At 42.9% G+C, this 14,956-nt stretch overlaps 1 protein-coding gene across 1 annotated transcript in view; it reads left to right on the top strand.

The window, feature by feature from the left end:
• KAT2B (lysine acetyltransferase 2B) overlaps window positions 1–14,956 on the top strand; it is a 192,287-nt gene that overhangs the window by 110,695 nt on the left and 66,636 nt on the right. The gene's annotated exons all lie outside the window — the stretch shown is intronic.

Consider the following 14,956-nt stretch of genomic DNA (forward strand, 5'->3'; position numbering starts at 1 on the left):
GGTATTTGACACCAGTGAAGTTAGCAAAAATGTATCATATCCACGATAATAAATGCTGGAAATGTAAAGAAAAAGAAGGAACCTTTTACCACATGTGGTGGACGTGCCCCAAGGTAAAAGACTTCTGGGAAAGGATTTATAATGAATTGAAATAAGTGTTGAAAAACACATTTATTAAAAAACCAGAAGCCTTTTTACTTGGTATAGTGGGGGGTGAAATCCCCAAAAAGGATGTTACTTTTTTTCTGAATGCCACAACAGCTGCGAGAATATTGCTAGCGAAGAAACAAGATTTACCAACTATCGAAGAATGGCAGATGATGATGATGGACTACTTGCCGAACTGACCAGGAGACCAGAGAGAAGAGACGGTGGAAGAAGACTGGAAGAAGTTTAAAGAATATTTGAAAAAATATGTTAATATTTAAATCTTTGAATAGCTTTGGAAGTGGATATAGGCTGTAGGGTTAGAAGCAGAAGATAGTGTGTTTTAAAACAGTATTATTTGTAAGTGATAAAATGTGAAGTTATTTTAAGTCTGATAAAAAAAAAGATGGCTAGAAACTATGATATATGTAAACTGCTAAAGAGGAAGTAAAATGAAAATCAGATAGGTGGGACCTGGGGAAGCCCACCTAACCATGCTTAGAAAAATAAGGATATGACAAGAATTTGTTTGTGTATTTTTGTTTGTTTGTGTCCTTTATTTGTGTTATAAAATGAATAAATTTTTTTGGGGGGAAAAAAGCCAGCAAAGTTGGAGAACATTTCCTCAAGCTTTGCATCCATCACTGCATGTTCCGAAGCATGAAATTTGGATGTCCTGGGTTAACAAGCATAGCTGCAAATATCATTTCAAAGGGAGACCTCCCCCCCCCCAATTGGCCTGCATACATCCCTTAGACACCGCCATGCCTGCTCCATGAATTAAGCCAGTCCTTGAAGCCTTTCCTATTTTCTCCATTGCTTAATTCCCTTTCTTAGCAAAGCAGCTTAGTGAAATATATTTCAAGGTCAACCTTCTTCCCCCTTAAGGTTTGCTCAGTAGCAGCGCATGTCTCGTCTGGGGACTCTGCTCTGATTAATTTGACTGTTGCTTTTCTTTGCTGCTTGAGCTGATTCCAAATTTGTCCAATTCTCTGAAAATTATATCCAGGGCAATATTCGCAAGGGGGGGGGGGGTGGGAGAGAGAGAAAGGGGAGGAAAGGCCCAAGCTGATTAGCTGACTGGCTAGCAAGACGGGTGTTGTTTTTTTTCCAGTTATTGAGATAAATTTTATATAACAAAATCTATAGCTGATTTGGTATGAAGTTGTGCGGGGTCACTTTGCCATTTATCACTTGGCATGCAATTTTCAAATAAGTAACTTTGGGCGCAGATGAGGCAGTAGCAGCCTCTCACCAGTAGGTGGCTGTAAGCTCACGAGAACAGAATGCCTTGCTACGCGGAGAGCCTACAGAGAGCATCCTAAGCATCAATCAGGTTGCAGCTGCTGAGTGAGTAGGTCAAAAAGCCTTGTGCTTGCTCAGCTGTACTGCAGTTCTTTGCCTCCTCATTGCCACCTTGTATTCCCAATCATTTGGTTGTGTGCATTCACGTTCATTAACACACAAGGGCAAGGCGCTATTTTTAAAACTCTTTCATAATGCGCCGGTGCCTGTCTCATCTACAGAGTTTTTCTGGAGGTCTGGGTACCAGCATTGTTAACGTTCTTGTTTCCATACTGTCTTATCTCATTTTGCCGTCCCTGTCCTCTTGCAGACATCCTCGGGCGACATCTGCGTTAGACAATTCGTTCTCTCTCCTTTTCAAACCAGCTAATGTACATTCTCATTAGTCCTCAATGCTGCCTTTCAGCAGTTTTTTGATAATAATTCCAGGGAAATGTGCAGTGTGCAATTCGCAAAAGGACAGTTGGCACAATTCATAAAAGGGCAGTTTAAGGGGCTTTAAGTTTGCATATTGATCAGAATTAAGGGGAGAGGGAAATAATAACCCCTAAAGTTGTATTTTGCTGCAAAGCAATTACAGGCTTCATTTGTTCCTGAATTAAAAAAAAAAATACAAACTGAAGAAAAAGCAAAGACATATAAAGTCCTGTGTGTGTGTGTGTGTGTGTGTGTGTGTGTGTGTGTGTGTCATAAATCTGCTCACTTGGGTAAAATTGCCAATGCAATATCAGCTCTTGCATGAGTACATTTGTGAGAGGCAGTTTTCAAATAACCAGTCCAAAAAAACCCCTTCTTGAAGACCATGAAGGAAGCAGATAGCTGAAGAGAATAAAGCCAGTTACTGTAAATGCCAGGGAAATTTTTTTGGGGGAGACATATCTGAGGGTTAACTGTGAGGATTCTTGTAGGTAAAGAAGAAACGTGAGACAGTAACACATTCCTCCCACAAGTAGGGAGTGATGCAAACTTTGCTTTTCTTTTTTACAAAGATGGAATACAAATATTTTTATTAATAAAAACAAAGTGTGGTGAAATGGATGTGCCTCAGGTAACCACAAGCACTTAATCCTGGAGGGCATTTCAGGTTTACAGGGGCCTGGGAAGGTCACTTGTCGGTTGAGCAGAAAATTCACCACAAGCCTGGGCCTTGGATATATTCAAGATTAAATTAGGAAGAGCAGGAACCACAGTATATCACGAGAAGAGCATTTGTTGTGACTTCTTATTTATACCTCATAGTCCCTTAATGTCATAATTAGATGCCAATCACCTTTTTGGCATGCTTACCAAGCTCAAAGTTTAATTGCTCACAAGTCAGCCACTCTGTAGAATCAGTGAGTTATGGCTGCTCCTGAGAGATACCCAGCTGTGTTTTCATACGCAAGGTATCAGAGGCGCCAACTTGTCGGGGGGGGGGGAGGGGATTGGGGAGACCAACGTTGCAGGTTAGGAAATCAGAGGAGCCAGGAAAGCAGTGAAAACAGGGGGGCCAGCTTGAATAAAATATTGGGGGGGGGGCAAGTAAGCCCTGTACCACAGAATTGATCACATGACACAGCACATACACACCATTTGAATGGCAATGCCCACCAACTTTGGGGGGGGGGCCTGGTCTCCTCAAATATTTTATTGGGGGGGGGGAGACTTCACCAGCTTCACCACTCCTTCTCCTCTGTGGCAGGAGGAGGAGAAGAAGGAGCTGGCCACTGAAGCGACACCATGCTCGGCTTTATGCTTGGCCCGCATTTTTGGGAACATTAGGGGGGCTGTCCCCTGCCACCTTAGCAGTTCAAAAGCATGTCAGTGCAAGTAGATAGATAGGTGCCGCTGAGGCGGAAAGGTAAACAGTGTTTCCGTGCACTCTGGTTTCCGTCATGATGTCCCATTGCACCAGAAGCAGTTTAGTCATGCTGGCCACATGACCTGGAAAGCTGTCTGTGGACAAACGCTGGCTCCCTCGGCCTGAAAGCAAGATGGGCACTGCAACCTCATAGTCACCTTTGACTGGACTTAACTGTCCAGGGGTCCTTTACCTTTTACATGTAGAGGCAAAGTTAAAAATTCAAGACCTATACTGTAAGGATGTTCAGATCAACAGAGGTAGACCACTTGGCAATTCAACCACCCTCAGAAGCTTCGGATGGCGGCAGCCCAGGAGAGGGCATTTTCTGTGGCTGCTCTTAAGTTGTGGAGTTCTCTTCTCACGGAAGTACATTTGGCATGCTTGTTATGCAACTTCTGTTGTGTGCTAAAGACACACCTCTTTACCCTGGCCTTAGCCTAATGCAGTACAGTTATGAAAAATACCCTCCTGAGAGATGATTGTAGCTACGGGATTCCGCTAACGAATCTGAAAAATTTGATGCCGCTATGTTTGACGGATTACGAGTCGCTCAGACTATTGTGTGTAGGATGAACACTGTGAGTTGCTTGAAGCACTGCAGTTCTAACTATGTGCCAGGAATAAGATAGGAATCGCTCTTTGCACCCCTGCTGCAGCTACAAGATTAGCCTATAAACACAACCTGCAGCGCCGTTACGAAAATGTTGCCCTTTCGGAAAACCCTCCCCAACCAACCATCCTGGGTTTTACTCAAATGAAGCTGTCATCCTGCCCCCATTTGTTTCTTTCACCAAGAGTTTTATAGAGTAAAAAAAATAAAAAATTGGTTGGTAAGCCAGCATAAGTGTATGTCTTTAAAAATGCATGCCTCCCCTTTGTCAAATCGATTTGAGAATTCTGTTTGTAGTTCACTCTCAAGAGATGCTTATTACAAACTCCTGCAATCCTATAAATGCTTGTTGAAAACTGAAATCTCTGCAGCTAGTTTTCAGCTGTAGGACCAGATTGATGGAGTTGATGGACAATGCACAGGAATAAGGATAATAAATGCATGTGCACTTCTTTAATTTAGTCTCAGAAGTACTTTTTTGTGTGGGAATAATCCCTCACCACTTTGTTTCAGACCACATACACTTCTTCAGATGCATCTTAGCCTTGATAGCAATGAACACTGAGCCAAATATATCCACCACCAGTTTTACTGGGCTATTCGTCCCCAACAAAAGTGGGAAGAATAATTAGGTAGGCTCACCTTTAAACACTAAACCCAACCAAAGTTCTCTTCCATCTCTACATTGATCCTGTGAGTGACATTCTGAAACCTGGACCCCACCCCACCAGTCTCAGTTGCTTCTGAGAACAATTGCTTGATGATTAATGAAAGATGCCGCACAGAGGTTTCAGTGTATTCTCTTTCCTTGCTGTTGCACTTCTTCCAGATCGGAAGCATTGCACTGGGAAGATGTTTTTTGGGGCCCCATCAGGAAGAGCATAAAGGCAAATGTCCTGGAAAAATTGGGACATCCCTTTTCCCCCCTGTGAGAACATGATGGCTATTTTGGCCACTGTGATCTCACACAATTCCATGCTGAGATTTCGTCCTCCCAAAAAATGCTTTTTGGGTGGCCACAATCTTGCATGGTACCCCAAAAAGTGTATTTTTGGGCACCATGAGGGCCTGCCCCCAAAAAGTGTGTTTTGGGGGATTTGGGATCTCATGTGGGTCATGTGACTTGTACAGAAGCACGGTAGGAAAGGCACACATCCTGGTTTGGGGACTCAACATGTTGGAGGGTATTCAATACAGAAGCAAGAAAACAGGACTCAGTTATGTTATAGCGTTCAGGGCTAAGAAATAGTATTTTGAACAAAGACTTCTCCAGGTTATGTGAGGCTGACAACCACAAGATCGTTCAAGAGATTAACAGTTTGCCAAAACTGTTTTCTCTGATGAGCTAGAAGTTGTCCTTTCAAACCGTTTAGGTTTCAAACGTCCTGATTCTGCACTGCCGTCCTGTTATTGTTGGTTGACAGATGATTCACTACTAAATGCTTTTTGCAATCCAGTTACTGTATGGTAAGGAAATGACAGAACCTTCTCTGCAGACTGAAGCTTTTTTTAAAACCATGGAAGCTTCTTATTCGCTATATCCCAGAATTCACCACCACCACAGAAACCTTCTGAAAGACACTATGCAATCCACACATAGTTGAAAATAAACAAACACATTTTAAAAGAAAGGGTCTTTGCTGTGGAATTTACACACCAAAGTGGAGATGTTCCCTCAGGAATGAAACAATCAAGTGAAAACTACTTTCCTTTCAAGCTACTCTCTGTGTATCAAAAGGCTTGTCTTGTCCTCTTGCTGTTCAGGCTGTACATAAAGACATTTTACTGGCAGGATTTTCATTTTAACAGGTGTATAAAAGTTTATATAAATAAAGAGAAGAGAGCAAGAGCCATATTTTCTCTCTTTTTCTTATCATCTTGTAGATAGAAGCTTTTAGCTGGATTCAGATGCAGTCCTTTTCGTAATTTTGCACCTCGGAATTAGTAAAATGTGGCACATTCTTCACCTAATGATCTTTCCAGCTGCTTCTAGGAAAATATTTCCAGTTTAGGAAGCAATAGGATCTGGTGCTTTTAACTGCCCCTTCTGGGGAAACAGGGTGGTATTCAACTAAGATTTACTCAGAAGAGATCCACTTAAATGAATGACCATGATTAAGTTAGGTCCATTGGTTTTACTATGAGTAAAACTCCATTGAATACCACCCAAAGTTGTGAAATGAATGAGCACTGTGAGTGATACTAACCTGTCTTATTGCTAGTCTAGATATGGACAGGATGAGTGTCAGACCCACAGTCAGCCTATGAGTTTCACCCTATGGGCCAGGCTCCTGCTGAGTTCAAACCAAAGAATCAAATGAAAGTGTACAACAAAGAAAATGATGAAGCAAGAATGACCAGAGATTGGGATCAATGGTTGGCTTAATTTCTCCATAAGTGGACAGAGCGCAGGTGAGTGCCTCTACATTCTTCCATATTCCATTATAAGACTGTGACTAGATGTAGACTCCATACAGCGGCAGATTTGAGCACAAAACCACAGTTTACGGCCTTAGATCATGTGGGGCCCCCAAAACATGCCCCTTCCCATTTCAAGTTTTGCCTTAAAGATGAAAAGAATGGCAAAACAGATACTAAAACAGACACTATCATTTTCATTGTTCATTTGAATTAGAATGATATGCATTATTATTTTTTTGTAATGCTATGAGGCCTCTTGAGCTTGACATGGCTTAAGGCCTCAGCATTTATTTATTTATTTATTAAATCTGTATACCACCCCTTCATCCGGAGATCTCAGGGCGGTTCACAACATGAAAATGCAATATAAAAGCACAAAATGTGTGATAAAAGCAAGAGCAAAAAACACCTCCCCCACAAACCCTCCCTCTCCCACAAAGACACTTAAAAAGGGAATAAGATGTGAATCAGCCCAAGGCCTGGTTGAAGAGGAAAGTATGTTGCCTGGTGCCTAAAGGCGTATAATGCAGACACCACCCAAATCTCCCTGGGACGAACAATCAGTTGGGTTTCATGCCCTTGTTGCACTGGTTGATGATCTCCGGCAGGCTAGGGACAAAGTTGAGAGTTGTTTCCTAGTTCTGCTGGATCTCTCAGCGGCCTTTGATACCATCGACCACAACATCCTTGTGAACTGTCTAGGAGGGCTGGAAGTTGGGGGCACTGTTATGCAGCGGTTACACTCCTTCCTCCTGGGCCATGTTCAGAAATTAGTGGTGGGGGATGAGTGTCTGGACCCCAGGGCTCTCACTTGTGGGGTGCCTCAGGGCTCCATCCTCTCCCTCATGCTTTTTAAAACATCTGTATGAAACTGTTGGGATAGATCATCGGGGGGTTCATCAATATCCAGATGATACCCAGCTTTAACCTCTCGTTTAAATCAGAACCAGTGAAGATGGTGAACATCTTGTGTGGGTATCTGAAGGCAGTTGGGGAGTAGATAGTGGTCCATGGATTGAGGTTGAATCCTGACAAGGCAGTCTGGACATGCACCAGAATACAGTGGTACCTCAGGTTACATACACTTCAGGTTACAGACTCCGCTAACCCAGAAATAGTACCTCGGGTTAAGAACTTTGCTTCAGGATGAGAACAGAAATCTTGCTCCAGCGGCGCGGCAGCAGCAGGAGGCCCCATTAGCTGAAGTGGTGCTTCAGGTTAAGAACAGTTTCAGGTTAAGAGTGGACCTCCGGAATGAATTAAGTACTTAACCTGAGGTTACGCTGTATAACCTATTTCTTTTGGTTCAGAATTTCTAAACAATGAACTGGAAAGTTTGCAATATTTCAAACAATTCATTGGTTCAATAATGAGCCCTCACACATCCTTTTGTGGGCGCCCTTTGCGGGACCACACGCAGCACCTCGGGCCAGGTGGGATTCACCAGCTGATTGGGCTGGCCCGCCTCCCTGTGCTAGTTAGCCCAGTTAGCCTATCAGCACTGAGTGGAGACGGGCCAGTTGCATAAATAGGAGGCGGAGCTGGCAGCAAACATGCAGCCAGCTCTGGAGCTTCACCCACCCAACTCTCCCTTTGTCTAATGCTTGTTTGCAAGTTAACCATTTTCCTTCCTGTTCTGCTGTGGTCTTTTGGTGGTTGCTGTTGAAGAGCCAGGAAGGAATTCCTCTGCATTGGCAGGTTTGCCTTCCCCAGAGGAATTGGTCACAACTTTGGCAGTTTTAGGCCTTGGGCGGAATCCTTTAGTCTATCTTCCTTAAATGGATGGTGGTGAAGTGGTGGCTCAACCCCCCTGGCAGCGATTCCAGGGTCCCCTCTTAAAGGGGTTTGTGAAAAGGGAGTCACTGGCCATACACTGAAGGTTGTCAGTGAACTCCCCTGCGTTGTGCAAATATGGGATGGGCTGCCTGCGTACACAAGCACCTTGCAGTGCACCCTCCCATATCCCATTCACCCGGAGGAGCCCCAGTTCCCCGGCTGGGGGCTGAAAGGGATACACACCCAATGCCTAAACCAAGGTCTTTCTCCATCTTTCTCCATTAATAAAGTTGTGGCCCAATTTTAATTCCATAACATGTTGCCACGAGTCATTATTCCTTCTGGTGGTCTCCTCCTGGGCACGCAAAATCCATCATTTCACTTCTTCCGCATCCCTCAATAAGTGGTTGTGCTGAGTTAAGGAATGTATATTCCTGATGCATGAAGTACTTTCTGGTTCTTTGTTTACATAAAGGGTATTTATTACTAAAGACAGAATAACTCAGATAATTGCCGCCTCAAAAAATGTAGCTTTTCATGTTCTGAGTAGTGTCAAATCCATGAATTTTTATGGAGCCAGATGCAAACCACATTGACTCAGAAGTCATTGCAAACTCATTAAGTTTGCTGCAAAGAGCTCATATCCTTCCTGTATGAACATGCATTTGTATTGGGGAGTCATTTGTACCAAGGATAGATACATGTGCAAGCAAGCTGTATCAACTGTATTACCATTAGGCGATGCATAATAGGCTATTAGAACATGGCCATTAACAGATGCAGGAAGTCTTTAATAGGATTGGAAGCATGCTAAGACACATCATTCTTAGAGGCAGCCATTAAAAAAAAGTTATGCCATAGTGAAAGAAAGATACACACGCAACTCTTCTCTCAAATATTCACTTTTCATTCACTGACATGCACTCCCTCACCCTCAGTAAACAAACCTTCATCGACATGCAATCCCTCTCTGTAGTTTGCTTTTATCTCTCTGCACCACAGGTTATCCACCCGTGTCCTAGATCATGTCACCTTTTGTCTCTCTCATGATACTTCTGGCTGGTTTGGTGGCCACATTCACATGTTCATATCAACGTGTGTGTGAGTGAGACAGACAGACAGACAGACAGACAGACAGAACTGTCCCCACTCCTGATCTCCTAAGTTCAGGCCAAAGCATCTATGCACATACAAGCTATATGTGGACAGGTGACTGGGAATCCTGCAAACAGCCACATCCTTCTTCTTCTTTTTTGTAAATTTTATTAAATTTTCCACCCCCCCAAATTACATTATAACAAATATCATAATTCATCAATCCCAAATTATCCCTTCCCTCCCATCCTCCCCGGACTTCCCTCAACCTCCTTCTGTAGTTTATTTTAACATAGTATCAATTCCTGCATATTTTCTTTCTATTCATTTTTTTATATTTAATCTTCTAATTTATATAAATTTTTTTACTTGTAAATGTTTACTCAAAACCTGCTAATGAATCCAATTCTTTGTATTGTTTCTGTAGATAAGCCAAAAATGGTTTCCAATCTTCTTTAAAATATTTTTTGTCCTTATTTTGTAGTCTATCACTTAGTTTTGCCATTTCGGCATACAGTGGTACCTCGGGTTAAGAACTTAATTCGTTTCGGAGGTCTGTTCTTAACCTGAAACTGTTCTTATCCTGAGGTACCACTTTAGCTAATGGGGCCTCCTGCTGCCGCCGCGCCACTGCCATGCGATTTCTGTTCTTATCCTGAAGTAAAGTTCTTAACCCGAGGTACTATTTCTGAGTTAGTGGAGTCTGTAACCTGAAGCGTCTGTAACCTGAGGTACTACTGTATTTTGTAAGTTTTTCTTGCCATTCTTCTTTAGTTGATATTTTATCACTTTTCCATCTTTGCGCCAATAACATCCTTGCTGTGGTTGTAGCATACATAAAGAGCCTATGTTTTCCCTTCGGCAAATCTTTACCAAAAATTCTTAACGAAAAAGCTTCTGGGGTTTTAACAAAGGTTATCTTAAACATTTTTTTTCATTTCATTATATAATAAAATAATAATAATAAAATTTTATTTATATCCTGCCCTCCCCAGCCAAAGCCAGGCTCAGAGCAGCTAACAACAGTAAAAGTAACTCAATCATTTCCCAATAATTTATAATTATTTTACAATTCCACCATAAATGATAAAAAGTGCCTTTACACTTCCAACACTTATTGGAGCTGCAAACAGCCACATCCTGAATAACATGTACTGAACGTCTGTACATAAGGTGAGCCCAAGCCTGCCACTCAACATGTAGAGGATGAGAGTACATGAATAGAGTTAAAATTTGCTTTTTTGGGGGGGTGGGGGAGGTTCTGATGTACACATGCAATCCCTCCACCCACAAGCTATTCCTAAGTCACATCAATGGAGGAAACTGCCCCCTTTCCACATGTCCCTCCCCCAACTGAATTAAATGAAAGCTACTTTGCTCTGAATACCAGTAGCTGAGGAACATCAGCAGAAGATGGCCTTCATGTCCTCTTGGGGGCTTCCCACAGGTATCTGGTTGGCCACTGTGGAAAATAGGATCCTTTACTGGCTGGATCTTTGGTCTCTCTCTGCAGGGCCCTTCCTATGTTCACACACTGCTGCTCATTAGCCAAGAATGACTAGGAAATTCTAGGCCTATGCAAACCAACATTTCCACTAATGGCAATAAGAGATAAGAGAGATGACTGCAAAGAGGACCAAGTATAGGAACCAACTGGAATTGGAAACAGCCATGCACTGCCATGAGAAGGAGAAAGTTGCAACATATTTTGCACCTTCTAGTATGTGGCTCGCCAGTATGGTGCTGTCTAGATTTTGCTGGACTTCCATAAACCATGATGATTGGCCATGCGGGCAAGGGCTGATGGGAGTTTGAGTCCCTTGAGGGCACCACATTGACTTCCCCTGTTTTTGTAGTAGGTGGCCAGCCAACCATGTTCTGCTCCAACATGGCATTCCTCCACCACTCCATTTCCTATTCCAACCAACATTCCATGGGTACTGAACACACTTCGGCGAGTTGCAGAACATCCATTGCTTTGCAAAAGCACCCTGTGCAATGAAGTTAGTTTCTTGTTGCTGCTCAATAATACCTGTATCCTCTATCTCTATCATCTCCTGAAAATCTTATCTGTCAGCATAGTTTTATTCCGAGTTCAACTTTGGAGGACTGCTGTAAAAATTGATCTCTTCACTTCTGCAATATCAATTCTAAGGAACTGTTGCCCTTCCCACATATGTGAGAAGAAAGGAAGCAAAACGTTTTGCAAATGTATGAGCCATGCATCCAGCTTCGCTTGCATCTTTTATAAGATGAGATTTTTTTCAATAGATTCAGAACAAGTACCATAATTCTTAGCATGTGGGCAGTGGCGGAGCTGCATGCTCTGGCACTGGGATTGGAGAGCAGGTGGGGGCGTGGCTGGCGTGCATCCCAGGGGGTGTGACGTGCATCCTGGGGGTGTGGCAAGCCACCCGCAGGGGTGTTCCCTGTGTCCTGGGGGCATGGCACACTGTCTGCAGGGGCATGGCACCTGGCATGGTTGGAGTGTGTGTGGCGCGTGTCCGGAGTGCGACTGTGATGGTACCCCCCTCCCCAATGCGCTGCGCTCCCCCCATTCCTCCGCCAGTGCATGTGGGCAGCGTTCTTGTTCAACGGATGCCATCCCGACTCCTCAGATATCAGCATAAAGGCATGGCTGAGTCATGGAGCTCTGTGTTCCCCACTTCAAGCTTGCTTCTGGGATCTATTATATATTCTGTGTGTAGCCTTCACACTGAGCCAGTTAGCTTATGTCTCCCAAGAAGGGACAACCTGAGATTTGTGTCCCTTTGCATCTTCCAACAGTGGTGGCTCTTGGCATCTCAAATGTGTGACACCAAAATCCACCAGCCACCCCGCCTCCTGCCTTCCATTCAACACCATAGTTATGGCACCTCTTGTGGCGCCCCCGAGGTTCTCTACCCGGTGTGACCAAACTGGTCGTGCTCCCCTAAATCTGCCTCTGCTTCCATTGGCCTTTCAAGTGCAACTCCTGAAGAAATGCATTAACCCTTGTTTCCTTTATAGCAGGGATGAGGGAACGCCTGCCCTCTAGATGTTGGTAGACTGTAGCTCTCATCCTCCTGGACCACTGGCCATGCTAGCTGGGATTGGTGGGAGCTGGAGCCTGACAACATATGTAGAGGCGCAGGATGTCACGGTCTGGTCTACGGGCAATCGAAGTCCCGGCTGAGGACGTCGGAACCGGGGGCAAGATGGCAGGGTGGGAGCAGGAACGAGAGTCCAGAAGCCGGGGGTCCGAGGGTCAGGAAGCAAGGAGCCAAACGCAGCAAGGCAGGAAATGAGTTGCTGTGGCAAAGAGCCAAAGGGAAATGCTGACCTTATATCCCTTCCTGGCTCTTGTCACCAGGTGCAGTGAGTTACCAAGCGGCCTCACCTGTGTGGCCGTGCCTTGCCTCTCCAGAACAAACTTAGGAAGGCCCCAGTCCTGCGAAGCCCTACTGGTCACAGGGCCTGGCTCCTGCACACATTCCTGACACAGGATGCCCATCCCTGTACTGCAACAATAGCTCCACAGGTGTGATGCTCACTGAAGGCTCTTAGCTGAAGGCCCCTTGCCTTCACAGGTGAAGTTGGCTATGGCTGGGTTGGAGGCCTTTTCACAGTACAGCCCTACACTAGTGGCCAAAATTGTGGAAACCTTTTGGAGAAAGTGTATTTCTGAGGTTTGATGGCTCATAACACCACTTTTTTTTTTTTGAGTGATACCACAAAATTATATATCATTGTAAAGATAATTTAATGACCGCTGTTGTAATAAATAATCCTTCATAAAAGTTATTGCCTTACATTCTTCATTAAATTATCTTTCCATTGATATATAATTTTATAGTATTACTCAAGAGAAAAAGGTGCTATGAGCCATCATTGCCAAAACAAGATGATACTTGATTGGCTCTCTAAACACTCCTTTTTCTGGTTATTTGACTATAACTTTTGATCGAATACAGATAATTGAACAAACTTTGTTGCATTACATTCTTCATTAAATTATCCTTCCATTGATATATAATTTTATGGTATTACTCCAAAAGAAAGTGATGTTATGAGACATCAAAACTCTGAAATACACTTTTTCCAAAAGGTTTCCACAATTTTGGCCACTAGTGTACTTTGGAAACCTCCTCCAGAAAAGTTCCCTTGTCACTTTCATTACTATTTTTTCGTCACCAGGTCAAGACTCAGTCCTTAGCCTGAGTGTTAAATGAACAGTGGTTGTAATTATAGCTTCCGAGAAGTTTTTAAAAGAGTGTTTTATATGCTGTTTAATTGAGTGTTTTATTATTTTTACTGCCTGGTGCTCTGTTTATTTTTCGGCTATGCTGCAATTTGATTTTGCTTTATAGCATTTTTTTAATACCGTATTTCTGAAAACCACTAAGGTCTTGTAAATTAAATAATAAAAACAGCAAAAACATTGCAAGTAGCAGCACTACTGATGCTAAAATAGTGGGGTTTTTTAAAATAATAATATTGTATAGCTGCCTTTTTGCACATTTAAAGAGAAAGTGGGCTATAAATCCTCAAAACAATGAAAAAAGAGGCTTAAATATATAGGCTAAAAACCAAGAAAACTGTGCCATAAATATTGAAATAGTTGAGAATGTTAAACGTAGTTTGCATTCCTGTTCTCATTTGAAGATAAAGTTGGGGAGGTCAAAAGGCTGTTGCGCAAGGATGTCAAAAGGTGACATTCAATCTACATTTCCTACATTTTGCAGATCTACCATTACATCAGGACAGGCTGTAAAAAAGACAGATTACTTGTTTTCAGGCAGGAGATGCAACTCACATGAAGATTTCCCCACTGGTAAAGGTCACCTTTAATGAAGAAATTCCATTAGGGGAAAAAAAGTAAGTTTCAAGTTTGGCCAAATCCAAACTTCACACTTCCCACATACACTCTGCTGTGCATTGAGGCGTGTATTCCAAATCGACTTTCCTAGTTTTAAAACATTGTGCAGGTAACAATTGGCAGAGCAATCCTAACCATGTCTACTCAGAGGCCCCCTTGAATTCAGCCAGGCTCACTCCCAGGAAAGTGGGGTTAAGATTGCCGCATTAGAAACTAAAACCCTGTTGAACAGCCTATACCACTGTTTAGAGCACAGAGCAGCTGAACCCTATGCAGTGGTACCTTGGTTCTCAAACGCCTTGGTACTCAAACAACGTGGAACCCAAACACTGCAAACCTGGAAGTAAGTGTTCTGGTTTTCAAACCTTTTTTGGAAGCCAAACATGCTCCGTTATGAGTGTTATGCTTCCGATTTGAGTGCCACACTTCCGTTTTGAGTGTTACGCTGAGCTCTGTCTGCTTTTGCTATTTATTTTGTGTTTTTGTTTTTGCGGCTCTTTTTTGTTTTGTTTTTGTGACTGTGTGGAACCCAGTTCAGCTACTAATTGATAGATTGTGTGACTGCAGTACATTGTTTATTGCTTTCATTTTATGGATCAATGGTCTCATTAGATAGTAAAATTCATGTTAAATTGCTGTTTTAGGAGTTGTTTTTAAAAGTCTGGAATGGCTCAATCCATTTTGCATTACTTTCTATGGGAAAGCACACCTTGGTTTTGGAACGGACTTCCGGAATGCATTAAGTTTGAGAACTAAGGTGCCACTGTATTTCAGATGCCATCTGTAAAACAATGCAAAGTTTCATGCTGAAGGATAGGATTTAGGGACCTTTTCCTATTTTAGAATTGACTTCCTCTTCCTATTCAGGCTGAAGCTTTTTTAATAGTTGGGATTGATTTAT

Source organism: Podarcis liolepis, assembly GCF_965112155.1.
Source record: "Podarcis liolepis genome assembly, chromosome: 12".
NCBI classification, from domain to species: Eukaryota; Metazoa; Chordata; class Lepidosauria; order Squamata; family Lacertidae; genus Podarcis; species Podarcis liolepis.